The 15,939-nt window shown below is 45.5% G+C and overlaps 1 protein-coding gene across 1 annotated transcript in view; it reads left to right on the top strand.

Annotated features, from left to right (window-relative positions):
- Positions 1 to 470: 470 nt before the first annotated feature.
- Positions 471 to 15,939, top strand: part of RPH3A (rabphilin 3A) — a 275,493-nt gene continuing 260,024 nt past the window's right edge. The window contains exon 1 of the mRNA XM_030335989.1: positions 471 to 536. The gene's annotated coding sequence lies outside the window, so the exon portion shown is untranslated. The remainder of the gene's footprint in view (positions 537 to 15,939) is intronic.

Genomic DNA, 15,939 nt, shown 5'->3' with positions numbered 1-15,939 from the left:
TTCAGCCCCGTTTAAGTCACGGATGTTCCTTCAGAGACTAGAGATGAAGGCGGGCTCCGCGGGCCCGACCCCACGCCCTTCGATTTTCCTTTGAGGACCCTTAGGAGAGGGCAGAGGGTTCCTGTGTGCAAGCACACGTCCCTGTCTGTTGGGGAGCAGCAAAGGGAGTGAATGACTGTCTGAATGGGGCTGGAGGAACGTGCGAATGGGTTCTGCCCGCTGAGCCACCCACCTGCAGAGACAACTAACTTTTCTGGGCGGAGGAGGCAGAGGGGGTGGTGGTCTTCCTGAGCCTTAGGCTTGGCTCGTGAACCCTTTATGACTCCCCCCGGGGCCACTGCTCCCACATCTAAGGGCAGAGCGCGCGCGCGCGCGCATGTGTGTGTATGTGTGCGTGGTGTGTGTGTGTGGGGGGGGGACTTGGTGATCGAGGGTCACGCGCAGGTGGCTTTGCCGCTGCGGTGGCGGCGGTCGCAGAGGCGACACCGCTGGAGGCAGAGGAGGACGGACAGCCGGCCCACCATCGCTGCGGGCGGGTAAGGTGGGCAGGGCCGGAGCTGCGGGGAAGGGAAGGGGGCCGGCCGCCGCGGGTCTGGCCTCTCGGAGCGGCAGCCTGCGCCGGGTAGGGGGTCGTGGGGGAGCCACCTGGGGCGGGGAGGGGACGCAGGACGCCGTCCGCGGGAATGGGACTGCTGGAGCTGGAGGATGCGCTAGAACTGGGGGTGGGGCGACGACGGAATTGGACGGCGAGGCGAAGGCACCGGACCCGCGGATCCCCTGGGTTTTGGGGGGCGGGTCCCTGCGAGTGGCTGCATCCGCGCGCGGAAAACAGGTGGTCGCCGGGTGCGAGCGGTCCCTCGGGGCGCAGCGGCCTGGCACCGACCGCGGCAGTGTCCCTCTTTCCCTCTTCCCCAGGCTGGCAGCGGGTTAACACCTCGCCAGGGTAGCCCCAGGGTGTTGGATGTGCGCCTAACCCGCGGTCCCAGGGGTTGCCGATCGCTGTGCGGTGCTGAGCCGAGCGGATGGCCCGCGGGGCCGCCTGGAGCCCCACCGGGGAGACTCAAGGTTGCTGTAGGCAGGATTGTGCGCGCGGTGTGGCCAGAACCCCCAAATTCTCGGGAAGCCAGAAAGCGAGACATTTATGTAAAATCACCTATAGGTTTTGGCAATTAAACTTAAAACTTAAAAACACTTTTTATAATGAAAAGTTTGGAACATACAGAAAAATAGGGAAACTAGTGTAGTAAAACAATTTTCGTTTTTAAAATACTGTAGGAGTCAAATAAAACATGTTCAGTCAAGCCCTGGCTACTCAGAGTGTGGCCCTGGACCCCAGCAGCGTCAGCACCGCTTGGGAGACGGTTAGAAACGCTGAATCTCAACCCCCACTCCAGACCTACTGAATTAGACTCTGGATTTCGATGAGATCCCCAGTTGATCTATATACATGTTAAGGTTTGAGAGGCACTGCGCTAGGCCTTTTTGCCTGGACAGATTTTATCATCCTCCTCCCTCATTGGTCTTCCTGCCTCCAGGGTCACACTTTTTTTTTTTTTTTCTTTTAATTGATTGTAGTCGGAGTTCTTAATAACCTGAGGCTCAGATCTCCAGACAGTTGGGTGGAGGGGAGAATATTGTTTAGGAAAGCCTGGTTATATTCCATAGTAAAACTCATGGTGTTCACACTCGTCTTACCTTCTTCAGGGCCCTGCCAGAGCTCCTTCTCTCTTATAAATCTTATAGGATTGTTTTGAAGATGAAAGGAGGTAATATAAGTAAGAGCATTTGTATATATTTTTATTAGTCAGGACTCTTTCAGTGAAAAGAGATAACCTAAACCAGCTTAGACTAAATAAATAAATAAATAAATAAGTAAATGACTTTATAGTTTCAAGACTTGGAAAAGACTAAGGGAGGATTACAGGTACGGCTGGATCCAGAGGTTCAGATACTTGGAACTTGGACAATGGGGGCTGGCCCACCTGGACCTAAAAGGTTGACATTGGGAGCATGGTGGCTTCCAAAAAGAAAAAAAAAAAAAAAAGTGGGAAATAAATTGTTGGCGTGGAAGGATCAGATGTCCTTACTTAGTCAGAAACCATATTTGTTATCATTCTTTGTGGTTTTGTCTGATCTCCCCGAGTAGATTTCAAGTTCCTTGAGAGCCGTGGCTCTGTCTTCCTCCTCTTTGCATCCCCACATGTCAGATGTGGTGCATTTCACATAATGATGCTCAGGAAGTACTGAATCAAATGTAATTGACTCAAGTAGATTGAGTCTCTGAGACACCAGCCTCAGGCAAGTAATCTCTCTCCCCCTCTGAGTTACAGAGCAAGTCACTGTTCTCAAGCTTGTGGTATAAAGAACATCACAGACTCTGACATCGGATGCCTTTGTTTCTCTCACCGCCACCGCTCAATTCAAAGTCAGTTTGTCTAGGAAAATCGGCCCAGCATGAGTCCATTTCATACTGCGCAGCATTTTGTTATGCAAAGGTAACAGGGTTTTTCTCAGCGTGACCCCAGCGATAGTGCCTGTCTATGATTGTTACCTCAGAGTCAGGAAGGAAAACAGAAGCTTTCAATAGTATGTGTCAATCAGAGGGAGGTGCTGATTCCCTATTTTGTTAGGGGCCAAGATTCTTTTAAGAGGCAAAACTGTAAGAAAACAAAACATAACAAAAAAGCCCCTCAAATCACCAACCCCCCTCAAAACAACAAAAAAACCCAACCAGAAATAACCTTCCCGTATCCAAAAACAAAAGCAAAACAATACAACCCCAAATCAAACAAAAACCAACCAAACCAACCAACCAATCAAACAAATAGAATGCAGAGAACTCTAGGAAGGTCTACAGAAGATTAGAAGTCTTTTAGAGGTACAATGCCTGGAATTGGATTTCTGTTCTTTTGGTCCATCCTGAATGGGAGAGATAGTAGGGAGTGTAAACATGACCTGAGAGGGATTCAAAATTATTTGTCCTATGAATTCCATCATTAGAGATCCTTTTGTTTTCTCCATCATTAGAGATCTTAATGGGTTAAACTCTTAGGTAAAAAAACAAAAACAAAAACAAAAGGCAAATGTATCAGCCACTCACATGTCTGTCTGAACTACTCACTTGTTGATAGCTAAGAGTTGTAAACTCAACGGTTTACATGGTCCAGGCATCACATGTCAACCAGTGAACCAGGAAAATACAAGAATGGTGGGGATAGGATGAGTTGGAGAACACGTGCCCTGTCCACAGGGAGCGCCTGCAACTCAGCTCTGGGCAATCATTACCATGAGAAATTACAGGCTCAGTGTTACCATATTTTTTGGAACAGAAGATGGAAATCTAAATAATTTTTACATGAAATCTTCCAAAAATTAAGAGAAAAAATTACCTGCTTTATCTACTAGTCCTTAACCTTTGCTCATCACAGTTTCCCTTGATAATCTGATCAAAGCTATAGAGCCCGGGAAATTTGTTTTGTACACAATTTCATAGAGGGCCTCCTTCAATTCCACTATGTGTCTGTATGTCAGAACCAACGCCTCCTCTGCCATTTATACTTTCCAAGAGAGGATCTGATTGGTGGATTTGCCATCATGAACCGTGCAGTACTTGTTTTTATCTATCTATCTATCTATCTATCTATCAGAGAGAGATGGAGAGTACAATAGGGGGAGAAGGGGGGAGAGAGAGAGAGAGAGAGAGAGAGAGAGAGAGAGAGAGAGAGAATCCTAAACAGGCTCCATGTGGGGCTAGGTCCAACAACCCTGGCATCATGCCCCAAGCCAAAATCAAGAGTCTGATGCTTGGGGTGCCTGGGTGGTTCAGGTTGAATGTCCGACTTCAGCTCAGGTCATGATCTCACGGCTTGTGAGCTTGAGCCCCCCATCAGGCTCTGTGCTGACAGCTCAGAGCCTGGAACCTGCTTCTGATTCTGTGTCTCCTTCTCTCTCTGCCCCTCCCCCACTTGTGCTCTGTCTCTCTCTGTCTCTCAAAATAAATAAATGTAAAAAAAAAAAAAGTTCCAACAAAGCAGTCTAAAAAAAAAAAAAAGAACTTGTAAAAAAAAAAAAAAGTCTGATGCTCAATCCACTGAGTCACTGCATGCGCCCCAGATGTGCAGCACTTCTATTGGATAGAATTTCATTCATGGTCTCCTTCTCATGTTGTGATTGGTTGCCATTAGCTTGGGCACTGATTCTGCATCCAATCAGGTGTGGCCAGTGGCTGCAGGGCTGGCTGTTCAGAACAAAGTATCTCACGGGTTACTTTTCTCAGACGCAGACATGGGCACCCAGATCCTTTGCACTTCATGACTTGTTCTCCAGGATGCCTCCTCGCTGACACACCTCCATCTCCCCATTCTCTTTCCGTTTGGAAAACCCCCTCCTTCCGCCCTTTCATCTTTTTATATTAAAAAAAATCTGGTAAAGTAGTTAATTTCAGTTTTTCACAGTCTCAGTTAAAAAATTAGTCTATCAAAGTAATGAAAGTACGCATTTAAAAAGATTATAACATTTATATCAAAATATTAGTTTCCTGTTCCTGTCCTGGTCCATTCCTAGACACAACTATTTTCAACTGCCTTAGCTATTTCTTAGGGAATTTACCCATGTTCATATTTCTGTTCTTGAGTTTGGCATATATTTCTAGTTATTTCATTCACTTAATCATTAATCAGTCAGTTAATTAATTAAACATATATACAGAAAGCACCTACAATGGGCTAGGGGCCCACACCGTGATGGATAGAGGGATGAGCAAAACCAGAGGCTGATCTGTGATTAATCAAAGAATCACACGATTATGTGTAAGATGGCAAGTGTTGTAAGTAAACCCAGGAAAGGTATGTTGCACCATGAGAGATCATAAAGGGGAATTTGATCTGGTCAAGGGAATCAGTGAAGGCTTCCCTGAAGAAAGTTGACTGAACTGAGATCTAAAAAGTGAGCAGTCGTAAAAGCCCTGGGAGAGAGGGAAGAGGGGAAAGGAAAAGCATTTCAGGTAGAGGGAACAGCGCGTGCAAAATCCGTGGAGAGAAGGGGTATGGTGGATATCAGAAACCATTTTCCTGCCCACCTGGGACTGCAGTCTCTAACTAAATGAACCTTCATAGGGGACACTTGGAAGAGAGGCATTGTGGTTAAGACGTGGGTCACAGTTTCAAATCTTGTCTCCCCAACGCATTAGCTGTTTGCTCTCAGACAAGACACCTAAATTCTGAGTCTCAGTTTTCTTACCTAAAATGCTGTTTCTAAAAGGGAGAGGGTTCTGTGATGAGCATGAAATGATACAATTCTTGGAAAGTTTTGCTCAGTGCCTGTCATACGAGAAGTGGTCAAAAAATACTCATTGATATTATCACTACATCATTTTTGTTCTCTAAATGTCAGCAGATGGGGCAAATCTAGGCTGAATCCTGAGGTTGAGGGCTAGCAGAGTCTGGAGGGCAAACAAAGCTTTGGTTTGAGCTGGTGACCACGTCTGATGTTTTCAGATCGCGGCAGAAAGAGAGAGAGAGAGAGAGTGCATGGATTTTGAAAGTCACCCTGAGCTTGGTGTTTTCCTGGTCTGCAGCCATTAGCCCTGATTATAGGAAGTGCTTCAGAGCTGTGTGGAATCTCTCACTCCCTGTTAGGACTGTCTGGGCAGGAGGCAGAAAATGGATGCTTTGGGGTCAGACATGCCTAGAGTGCATCACAAGACTCTGGTGCCACGTCCAAGGCTCAGAATCTGAGAGTCCAGCCTTTCGGCCAGACAGTTGTGCTGGTCATTCTCTTTCTGTCTTGTCTGGGATTCCAAAAACCCACTTTATTTTGACCTTGCCCCTGACCTTGATAATTGGGCACCCTGGTGGGTGGGCACCCTGAACCCAGGTGGGCACCCTGAACCCAGGTCACGGGTTGTCTGTGGTTTGTTACAACGATGATGATGTGGGCATTAAAGCTGCAGAAAGACTAGCATTTGTCCGTCACTCCCTCTCTCTTTCTCCCTACCTCTGTGCCTCTCTCCCTCTCTGTCCCTCACTCTATCTCTGCTAGTTTGTCTTCCTATCTGTCTCTGCCTCTGTCTTCCTCTCAGTCTCCATCATCATCATCGTCATTATTACCATTATTATTATCATTATCTCTTTGTCTTTCTATCTGTCTCTTTGCCGTCCGGGTCTCAGTCTTTTGTCTCTGTTTCTCTCTGCTCATCTCTCCATTTTTCTCCAGGCTTAACATTAAGTTCTCTCTCTTTATCTCTTGGTCTCTTTCTGTCTCCCCTGCCCGCCCCACGCATCTCTTCCATCTCCCAAGCCCTTCTTTTTTAAAATTTTTTTAATTTTTTAAAATTCTTTATATTTGAGAGAGAGACAGGGAGACAGAACGCGAGTGGGGGAGGGGCAGAGAGAGGGGGAGACACGGAATCCGAAGCAGGCTCCAGGCTCCGAGCTGTCATCACAGAGCCCGACACGGGGCTTGAACCCACGAACCGCGAGATCATGACCTGAGCCAAAATTGGACGCTCAACCGACTGAGCCCCCCCGGGCGCCCCCTCAAGCCCTGCTCTAACATTCTATGATTTTATGAAAATAGTCCAGCCCCCTCAACAAGACCACTTGTAACCAAGGACTTGGCCAACATCATTTTTGTATTTTGTATTGAGGGCAGTGGGGGAAGTTAGCTGCTGTGGATTTTGATATAGTTTAGCCAAGACAACCTTTTTATTAGCAAATGCGTGTGGATTGGTTCACCAGATGTAAGATGTGACTAAAATATTAAATTCCTACACTGCCAAAGCACTAATGGATTCGGAAGATAAGTTATAGAAGCATGTTCTCCCACAGCAATTCTGACATTTAAAATTAATTTTTTCTTAATTCTGTGTCCACCGCATTACACACTGGTTTTGAGGAGGAACATTCAAATCCAAGTTCTTGATGAGCACCCTAATAGAGGAGAACAGTAGTAATTAAATTAGAAGTGTAAAAATTGTTCTTCGGTTCCTTCCTGCAAGTTTTCTTACCTCGGGGAGCATGAACAAGAGGAAATGTTCTGCAGAGTCTTGACAAAATTAAGATTATCAGCTTTTATGGAAATGAGCAGATCCACAGATAAAATGGTTGGGGGAGAAAAAACCCACCTATACAAAGCTTGGGACGAGTTTTAAGATTTTTCCTCCCTCCCTCCTTCTCTCCCTCCCGTTTCTTCTCCCTTTCTTTCCTTTTTCTTTTCCTTTCTGTGTAGTATTCCTCCCATCTATATGATGCCTGGGTCGGTAGCCTATGGTGCTTGAAACTGAACTGACATTCAAGACACCTGGCTTCGACCCCAGCCTTGTTGCTTACCAGCTGTGTGACCTTGGGAAAGTTACTCAGCTTCCCTGGGCTTCAGTGTCCTCTTGTGCTGAGCAAGAAGCTTCTGGGGGAGATGACCACTAGTATTTTTTTCAGGTCTAAAATTCCTTGAAGCACACCCCAACAAATGTTTACTGAAAAAAAAAATTTTTTTTAATGTTTGCTTATTTATTTTGAGAGGGAGTGCAAGCAGGGGAGGGGCAGAGAGAGAAGGAAAGAGAGAGAATCCCAAGCAGGCTCCACACTGTCAGCACAGAGCCCGATGTGGAGCTCGAACCCACAAACCGTGAGATCATGACCTGAGCCCAAATCGAGTCAGATGCTTAACTGACTGAGCCATCCAGGCTCCCCAATATTTAATTTTTTTAATCTGCAGTTTTGCCCTTGTTATGAAGAGGACATATTCATTAAACAATTAAAACAAACAAATGGAAACTATCTATATCCCTATCACCCAAGGAGCACTGTGAACATTTTGATGCATTCCCTTTCAGGTTTTTTTTTGATACGTAATTTCAATATGTGGGTTGTTTATATTGTGCGTAACTCTTGGGTGTTCTCTTCTTTTCAGTTAGAATTTTCTCCTTGGGCATGTCTCCCAGTCCTTCTGTCTTATGAATATTTTTAATGGGTACATAATATTTCATCCAGCACCTGTATGTACATAACCATTCCCTGTTGACATCGGCTTTTCTCTTTTTCTGGCTACGTCAGCTGGGGAGACTCAGATTTGTCTAAGGCCCCTCTGCACTGTTTGGAGCTTTAACAGACAACTGGGGTCCAGCACGAATCTGGATGGCAGATACATTTCGTTCAAACTAAAGAGGGTTTTTAATAATTAATTAAATTTAGGGGTGCCTGGGTGGTTCTGTCGGTTAAGCATCAGCTCAGGTCATGATTTCACAGTTCGTGAGTTCGAGCCCCGCCCTGGGCTCTGCGCTGACAGCTTGGAGCCTGGAGCCTGCTTCGATTCTCTCCCTCCCTCTCTCTCTCTCTCTCTCTCTCTCTGTCCCTCCCCCACTTGCATGCTCTCTCTCAAAAGCACAGAAATAAAACATCAAAAAATTAATTTTATTTAATTCCCACATTAAAAAAAAACAAAAACAAACTAAGATCGCACACACAAAAATCCAGATTTCCAATGTCTCTTAGAAATGTAAAAATAAGCCCCAGTAGCCATACGCAGGTGGTGTCGAGGGGCAATTGTCCCTTTCACTGGGCACCGTCTCCTTGTTTGTCCCCTGAGACCACCTCCTCTCATTTAGTGGTCCCTGTGGGCATTTGAGTTAGAGACCTCTGGGCGAGTTTATTGTGTATGAGCTGAAGCCTGGTACCAGTTAGGCACAGGCTGTGATGTGCTGAACTTTTCAGCCTCCAAACGGGATCCAGTAAATACATTCTGGGCACTGTGCCACTCAGGCTGTTTTTACAGGTGCTGTGGGGATTGTGGGGCTGAATTTCTGTGCTCTGCATTGTTTTTGGTGGCTTGTGCTTAGAAATGAAATCATTGCCAGAATGCAGGGATGGACAACTCGGCAAGACTCCTAACCTCGTCTTGAGAATTCAGGACTATGATAGACCATCATTTATTTCTTTTTACCTGTGGTTTTATGTGTGTGGCCGGCTGCATTTTGAAGTCTTTAAAAAAAAAAAATTTTTTTTAACTTTTATTTATTTTTGAGACAGAGAGAGACAGAGCATGAATGGGGGAGGGTCAGAGAGAGAGGGAGACACAGAATCCGAAACAGGCTCCAGGCTCTGAACGGTCAGCACAGAGCCCGACGCGGGGCTCGAACTCACCGACCGCGAGATCATGACCTGAGCTGAAGTCGGACGCTTAACCGACTGAGTCACCCAGGCGCCCCATCTGAAGTCTTAATTTAGGAGCCTTGGCCAGGCCATCTGCAACCAGACCCTTCCTGGAACATGCTGCAATTGTAACTATATGCTTATTTGTGAGCTTATTCGTATGTGTCTCCGCTGTGGCAGAGATAGTAATGCTCATCAGACATTCCATATGCTCTGCCGCCTTCCTAGCCCCCTTGTGGTGAAGTGGAGCCATGTGATCAGTGCTGGCCAATGAGCTCTGAGCACAGGGGTGTGGTCACTTCCTGGTCTAAGCATAGGAAAGGCTGTGAGTTCTCACTGGGTCTCTCTATGCCGTGTGGAATGTGAGGGCCTCATGATCAAAATGTGAGATCAGAGTATCATTTCAGCCTGGATTCCTGAATTACCTGGACCCGCGGCAGACTGTGACAGAAGAGTAAACTTTTGTTGTGTTAAGACACTGGGATTTTGAAGTGCTTGTAACTGCAGCATACCCTAGCTTAAGCTGACTGATACATCCTCTTAGAATTGATGAGTAGCGATTATACATTCATGTCTACAAAAGCTTTTGGCAGATAGCCAGGGTTGAATAAATGTTATAGAATGGATAAACGAACGTGGTGTTTTTAGACTATACATAACACCCAACTCTTTTTCCCTCCTGGGATGGCAGTTAGATTAGAAGGACACCCTCCTGGGGCAGAAAAGGAGAACACACATTTATTGAGCACCATCTATTTTGGCAGTTATTATCTACATTTAAAGAAGAGGAGGGGCGCCTGGGTGGCGCAGTCGGTTAAGCGTCCGACTTCAGCCAGGTCACGATCTCGCGGTCCGTGAGTTCGAGCCCCGCGTCGGGCTCTGGGCTGATGGCTCAGAGCCTGGAGCCTGCTTCCGATTCTGTGTCTCCCTCTCTCTCTGCCCCTCCCCCGTTCATGCTCTGTCTCTCTCTGTCCCAAAAAAAAAAAAAAAAAAAAAAAAAAATTAAAAAATTAAAGAAGAGGAAAAAGAGGCCCAGGCCGATTAGGCAGTTTGCTGAGGGTCATAGAGCTGTTTCATACATCGTTTTGCTTAAATGTCTCCAATCCATCTTTTCAGTTGTCTTTAGGTTTTAACTTTAATGCCTTCCCTGATCACCAGGCTAGATTACTTTTCACTGTTATATGTTCTCCTAACTCCTGGAGCTTCCCCATATAACAGTATCATTTCTAATTAGATTTTCGGTGTTCTGAGGGTAGGTCCTGTGTCTGTCTTGCCCAGTGCTGGATTTCTAGCACCTAGTATACTGCCTGGAAAATTGGAAGTGCTAAATAGATGTTTGTTGAATGAATAAAAGAGGGTCAGAAAACCTGGACTTTTTTTTCCTGGTACTACCACTAATCAATTGTGTCACCTTCGACGAGTGATTTTGCCTCTGTGAATTCCAGTGCTCCCATTTGTACAAGGAAGGTGTTTGACTCTGGTGTTCCATAAATATTTCATTCACAAATTACCCTCTTGTGCCTCCTCAGGGTCTTGTTTTGGGTTACTTTGTCATCCTTTTAATTCCATTTCTATTCCTGGAATAAATGAGAGAGCTGGGATTTGAACCCAGGCAGTCTAACTATAAACAGACCATGACAGGGGCACTTGGCTGGCTCAGTCAGTAGAGCGTGCGACTCTTGATCTCAGGGTTGTGAGTTCAAGTCCCATGTTGGGTGTAGAGATTACTTAAAAATAAAATCTTAAAAAAACCCCAAAAAAGTGCATGATTTTAACTACTTATTCTACCCATCGATTCCCCCACCTGTCCTTCTATTTGATCATTATTCATCTATCCACTCATATGGTCACTCATCCATCCATGTATCTTACTATCTATCCAAACGTCCACCCAAATATCCTTTCCTCCGTGCACACATGCATGTATCCATTTATTCATCAGGTATCTTCTGTCCAAATACCCATATATTTTTTGACAAGTGCTTTTGGAGTGAATACTCTATTCCAGTTCCTGTGCCGGGCTACTGGGGTCCAACAGGAGCAAACTGACTCAGTTCCTACCCTCCTGGAGTCTCAATCTCATGGGTATAGAGAGGTTTCTCCTGTGCTGCTATTAATATGGGACATTGAAATAATGCCCAGTGTGTGAGCTGGAGCTCTTCAGTTGATTTTATTGTATTGATTTTTGTATCCTCATGGATAATATAATGCTGTATTGTTATTATTATATGTAAGTACATTAGTCAACTCACCAATGTTTATTGAGCACTTACTATATGCCAGGCACTGCGTTAGGTACACATAAGACCCATCTTGTTCCATAGCTCTAGAAGGTGTCACTCACATTGTGTTCTGTTTGATCCTGGAGTTGTACAGGATAGTGGGACCGTGCATTTGTCACTGTCTTAAAGGAGTCCACAGCCTAGCATAATGATTAAGAGCTTGGGTTCTGGATCTGGACAGCCTGGCCTTGAGTCCCATTTCTGCCACCTGTCGGCTATGCAATCTTGTCAAATCACTTCACCTCTCTGTGCTTCAATTTCCTCACCTATGAAATAGGGATAACAATTGTCACTTCATAGATTGTTATATGGCAAAGGGCTAATCAATGCAGAAGCTCTTAGAATAGTACATAGCATATAGTAAGTGTTCAATTAAGGACTAGTGAGCAGCTTAGATATATATGCACTTGGTGGTTTTCTTTAATAATTTTTCAGATGGGGAGGGAAACTGAGTCAGGAGCATAACCTAGCCAAACTTGACATGCTCAGCTAAACCCAGAGTCTGTGATAAATTGAATAGCGACTATTCATAGATCTAGAGGGTATATGGTTCATGTAGCAAGGTACTGACTGACCCAAGCTGACATAAACCAATTATAATAAGGTGTGATTTCATTTTGATGTTTGACTACCAACAGCTCTCAAACTGTCTCCCTTTCCCTTTTCCCTTTGCTTCATACCTGGGCAAGCCAGTAAGGAATCCCACGTGCTGTCTCCTGTGGCGCCACATATGTGGGAACCTTCACCCAGCTCTATTCCCTAACCACAATAATATGAGAGCCTCATTCCTCTCTTTGGTCAAGATGTTCCAGACCAGCTTGAGTGCCTGCCTTAATCTCCCCAGAAAAATTTCATGATATGAGTAACAAATCTTTATGTACTCTCTTGGTGCATGTGTGGCCTCATCAATCTTGACTCCAAACCAGCCCTGGGTAGGGTATTGATTCTACCTTCCATGGGGCAACCACAAAACACTAATGTTAACTGAGGGTGAACTTGGAGAAACCACATATAATGGAGATACTAACTGATCTGAAGGAAACGACCTAGAAATCCCACTTCTCGGACACTACTGGAGAACGTACATACACCTGTGTGAGAGGAATAGCTCGATAAACCATGGTACATCCTGGCATGGGCTACTTGTAGCCATTAAAAAAAATTAAGCAGGGTGATGATGTACAGAAAATGGTAGATTCTCTGAACGTATCGCTGAGTGAGAAAAGCAAGATGAAGAATATGTTAAGTATGTCTGTGTTCTTTTTAGATTAAGTTTTGTGTATGGTGTGAGGTAGGGAATCAAGGTTTTTTTTTTTTCCCCCCATATGGATATGCAATTGATCTAGGACCATCTATTCAAATGATCCTTTTGGACAATAACAATGCCTTTATTGTAACTCAGATGACTGTTTACGTGTGGTTCTGCTTCAGAACTTTATTTTGTGCATGGGTCTATTTGTCCATCATGTGCCAACACCGCAAAACCTTAATAATTAAAGCTTTATTTTTTTTTTAATTTTTTTTTTTCAACATTTTTATTTATTTTTGGGACAGAGAGAGACAGAGCATGAACAGGGGAGGGGCAGAGAGAGAGGGAGACACAGAATCGGAAACAGGCTCCAGGCTCCGAGCCATCAGCCCAGAGCCCGACGCGGGGCTCGAACTCACGGACCGCGAGATCGTGACCTGGCTGAAGTCGGACGCTTAACCGACTGCGCCACCCAGGCGCCCCAATAATTAAAGCTTTAAATAAGACTTGAAATCTGGTGGTGTGAGCTTTTCCTTCCTCCTTGTCTTTCTTCTATATTGCTTGATTTTTACTAGGTTCTTTGCATTTCCATATAAATTTTAGAATCAGCTAGTAAATTTCAATTTAAAAGGCCTAGTAGATTTTGATTGGGATTCCGCTGAATCCATAGATCATTTTGGGGAGAACTAAAATCTTAAGGGTCTATTGACATGGGACATTTCTCTATTTATGTGAATATTCTTTAATTTCTGTCTGCAGTATCTGTAGTTCTCAATGTAGAAATCTTCCTCATCTTTTGTTAAGTTTGTTACCAGGTTTAAAATATTTTTTGATTCTATGGTAAATGATATTGCACTTTATTGTTTATTTATGTAAGTAAGCCCTGCACGCAACACGGGGCTTGAACTCACGACCCTGAGATCAAGAGTCATGTGCTCTACTGCCTGAGTCAGCCAGGTGCCCCAATGGAATCCGAAGCAGGTTCCAGGCTCTGAGCTGTGAGCACAGAGCCGGATGTGGGGCTGGAACCCACAAACCGTGAGGATGATATTGCATTTTAAACTTCCTTTTTCTATTCTTCGTTGCTGATGTAGCATGTGTACAATAGGATGCCATTTATGTTAACCTCCCCCTACCCAAACCTTTTCTGTGACTTAGTCTGTGTGTAAATTCGTAGGAAAAAGCCCGGAACTGTACCACAGAGGTAACTTCTGTGGGGCGAGGAGGAGACAGGGACTTGGATTCTTAGGGAAAGGTGGTGTTCAACAGGGACATTAGCCTTATCTGTCATGTTTCAATTCTTATATAAAACAGAATTTTTTAATGTGTTACTTGCGTAACTAGAAACCTATTGAAAGAAAAGAAAAAACAAACGGTCCCCTTGCCCAAGCCTGGTTGGGAGCCTGTGTGATTGATGAATTGGAGGAGCCCGGGGACTCCCTCCCACCCATGTCAGGAAGGCACCTGGATGGAAATTGTGATTAAAAGCACACAAGTCTGGGGGCGCCTGGGTGGCGCAGTCGGTTAAGCGTCCGACTTCAGCCAGGTCACGATCTCGCGGTCCGTGAGTTTGAGCCCCGCGTCAGACTCTGGGCTGATGGCTCAGAGCCTGGAGCCTGTTTCCGATTCTGTGTCTCCCTCTCTCTCTGCCCCTCCCCCGTTCATGCTCTGTCTCTCTCTGTCCCAAAAATAAATAAACGTTGAAAAAAAAAAATTAAAAAAAAAAAAAAAAAGCACACAAGTCTGATCAACTGGGTTGTCCTCTGCACAGAGACGGAGTCGACTGAGCATCTGTAGAAGCGGGTCCAAGGAGGCCAGACTGGTCAGTGTGTGTGTCTAGACCTGTTCAGAAAAGAGAGTTGCTAGACCTACAAGCAAGAGAACCTGCCTGTGCATCAGATCAATTCCTAGGATGGAGGGGCTCAGTATTATGACCGCCCAACTGACTCTGTGATTGCACGACAGCCTATAACGTCTTTGTTCAGCTGGGTCCCCCCCAGCTGCAGACCAGAGACACGGGTTTGAGTACAAGGATTCCGTTTGGCACATGGTTCTAAAGTGCTAGCTGGGGAGAGAAGTGAGCCAGAGGAGGGCGGTCAGCTGTGGGGTTTCGCTGAGGGCCAGCTGGGCTCCCTCTCGCTCAGGGCCCTGGGAGACTGACGCACATGCTTCCAAGCTGCTCATGGTGCACAAAGTTGTGTGCGTGAGGAAACACTTATTCCTCAACTCACACCAGTCATCAGTTGAAGCTTCTCCTGGGGGCATTGTCTCGGTGACACTTCAGCCTCCACGATGGATTGACCTGTTTTGGGAACCGGAGAAAGTCTTGGCAAAGAATCACAGGTGTTTATAGAAGTTACCACCTCGGTGAGCAAGGGACGGTGAAGGGGACACTTAACAGTGGACACAATGGCTTCCTGTACAGGTTTGTAACAGAAGAAACGTGCTTGGTAGCAGAGATGAGTTTGTGTCCCCTGAGCACTTCTGCTTCTCAATAATAGCCAATCAATTGGCAGTCTGATTTACGCGTTGCTCTCTTGTGAGCTAGGCCGCCGGTAGGGGTCAAGAGAGACGGCTCCTTTTTGCAGGTACGTGGCAACATTGAATTTCTTAAGACCAAGTTCGGAAGCTGACAAGTGAAAAGTTGCAGCAGGCAGGGACCATGAGTGCGTGAAGTGGGCAGGAGGAGGGGGATCATGCTTAGGAAGTGCTTACATGGTGCCTCGCATGTAGTAAATGCTCAATAAAAGTAACGTACAGGACAGCAGTCAGCAGCAACTATTTCAAGGGACGGTTTTAAGGAGAAAGCGGAACTGAGTGTAACTTAGGGGAAAGATGCCAGAAAATTTAGGAAACTCATCAGGAGGAGGTTATAAAAGAAGTCTCCATGCCTAACACTGGCCTCTTGTATAGACCTTGTAATTAGGATGACAGTCACTTTCTATTAATTGCGGCCATGGCGGTTTCGTAGAGGTGAGGTTAATTGGTAATCTGGGTGTGTGACATCTTCCCTCAGATAAGTTAGGTGCCAGTAATTAACCTCTTCGTTCCAGGGGGCAGCCATTCGTTGTTTGTCTTCTTGGCCTTCCGCTGTCAGCTCTTGCCATGTCGCCTGCCGCATTGGCTTTGACACATTAGCAGGGCTGATGTGGAGAAATACAAAAGTGAGTCATAGGGTCCATTCAGCAAGACGTAGAGAACTTTCTGTTTATGTGGCCCGGATGAGAGCTGCTTTATCCAGTGGTCCAGTGGACCGTGAGGT

Source organism: Lynx canadensis, chromosome D3, assembly GCF_007474595.2.
Source record: "Lynx canadensis isolate LIC74 chromosome D3, mLynCan4.pri.v2, whole genome shotgun sequence".
Classification (NCBI taxonomy): Eukaryota; Metazoa; Chordata; class Mammalia; order Carnivora; family Felidae; genus Lynx; species Lynx canadensis.
Note: the sequence above shows the minus strand (reverse complement) of the source record. Positions and strands in the feature narration are given on the sequence as shown.